This window comes from Olea europaea, chromosome 19 (assembly GCF_002742605.1).
Source record: "Olea europaea var. sylvestris chromosome 19, O_europaea_v1, whole genome shotgun sequence".
Lineage (NCBI taxonomy): Eukaryota > Viridiplantae > Streptophyta > Magnoliopsida > Lamiales > Oleaceae > Olea > Olea europaea.
In genome coordinates this window covers 4,247,882-4,250,218 of record NC_036255.1, presented here as the reverse complement: position 1 = coordinate 4,250,218, position 2,337 = coordinate 4,247,882, and positions in this window count along the sequence as shown.

Below are 2,337 nucleotides of genomic sequence, written 5' to 3'. Positions count from 1 at the left end.
TTCAAAGTGTGAAGACATTTTAAGAAAAATAGAACATCCAAAACACAGATAGGTCACACAAAGTAATCATAAGGTCGCAATATACACTGTTCTAGATTTTCAGGGTTTCGTAAGATTCACGATCTTAGATCAAGGGAATGTTCGAACGGGTCAAATCCAGATATTCTAATAGGATAATTAATGCAAACATGAATATGTATAAACAAAAAATTCAAATTTTCATGCAACAAGTCTCACACAGTGACTATATGATAGATAAGCACAAAATCAACTACCAACTTGTAATCAAAGTTGAACACTTCAAAAATAGAGCAAATAATTCCTAAATTTTCTAGCACAAGTAATGGTTGCCAAGCAATGACAACCCCCAATCCTAACCATCACCCCACACGATGATCTACTAATGCTGAAATTTAAACTGAGTTAAACCAATATACCATAGCGGACCTACCTGAGTCCGTAAATTACAAGAGTTGTGAATTTATCACTTTAGGATCACCATTATTCGTCCTAAAATCTCTGAAAACTGCAGCAACTGAAAAATCACGATAGAGTCCCTAACACCTGAAGAACAACGCTGTCCAGATTCTTTTGCAAGCCCTGAAAGAAAAAACTTTCAACATGAAAATGGTCATAAATAATGTAAGGAACAAACTGTCTGGAAGAACCTCCTCGAAATTCTCCCTCACACGCCCTCATGCACGACCTCCTTTCTCTGTGCGTGGTCGTCACGCACCGCCGACTACCGACACGCGCCACTCTGCAGGGTTCGCCTCTACTTGTACGTCAGAAAATGTGGAAAACGGAGGTTGATTTTGATAGTTTTTTCGATCTGATTTCTGGTTCGTTTCTGCCGGTTTCTAGACGATTTTTTGCTATATTTCAAGAGCTAAAACCACCACTTTGAAACTCTGATACCAAATGTTGCGGAATCTCTCTTAAAAGATCTTCAAATAAGTGATTTTCAGACTCAGTCCCACGCACCTTTCTCAACCAACAATCAGTCCAATCGACTCCAAACCACAACCAATTAATTCACCTCGGTTGCTATTCAATCTTACCCACGTAAGACAAGAAAAGATGATGATTTGTGGACACAAAGGCTAGGAGAAGACACCACAAATGTATACTATGAAGGAATAACCAATTACACTCGTTAAACAAGCGTTTTAGATACTTCTAGAGGCTTTTTTTTCACACACAAAAAGAGGGCAGCTGGTATTCCTCTATTTTTCTCTCAAAACCATACAAAACGTCACAAAAAAGTGGCTAGGATTATAGCCATATGTATACTCTACGGTTAAGCTTTAAATTGGACCTTTAAAGAGATAAATGGGCCAAAATTCAAGACATCCAAGAGGGAATATAATTGGATCGGGTGTAACTCATGAACTTGGTTGTTGGATTTATTTCATTCATCGGTCTATACCTATGAAATAATATTAATCCACGTTAACATTATAACCCGGGATTTATTGGGTATCAAAAACCCAGCACATGCAAATCTCTAGATTTTAGAAATGGAATAGATTTATCCTTTTATTTTTACATTTGCACATTTTATAAATAATTTCTAGTTTTTTCTTTTTTGTCAATTCTTCTAAATATACCTCTTCTCTTCAAAATTGTTACTAAATCTTCTCTCTTTTGCACTAATTTCAAATCGTATAGGCATTGTCGCCAAAATAGGTGAATTTAGACACTAATCATACTCGTCAATTTTACCTGCTTTTCTAAACTCTAAAGAACAATTCAATATATGAGAGGGCGCTATACTAATTTTGAAGACTGAATTGAAATATTTAAATTAACAAAATTTTAATTGAGAAATAACTTTTATTTTTTCCGGAAAAAGTAGAATAGTGCAAAACATTTCCCGATATTTAGCCTAATAGTATGAAAATTAATTCTCCATTTGTTCTACTTTATTTACGGTATCATATCTTTTTGTAGGTGCAATTTCCTTTCTAATTCTTTCATTCTCAAATCTCAACTACAAAGGTCACGAACATGACAGGAGTTAATGGGGCTACCCAGTTGCCTCTAAGTAATTAGCACAACCCAACCTTTGAGGCACGGTTTAAATAAATGAATTTATTCAATTTACAATAATATCAATTTTTAGATGAGAATATTTGATATGGAGTCGACGTGTCTAAATTTTTAAGTCTTGCCTCTATCATTAGTTCTACACCTGACTTTAGTGTAGTTAACTTTTTTAAGGTGTAAAATGAGTTGGACGGACTCATCTATTTTTAAACTAATGGTCTTCGACTTGTACGATACCTAACAAACATTTGATGAATAAAAATAAGATACGAAGTCCAAACACAAGAT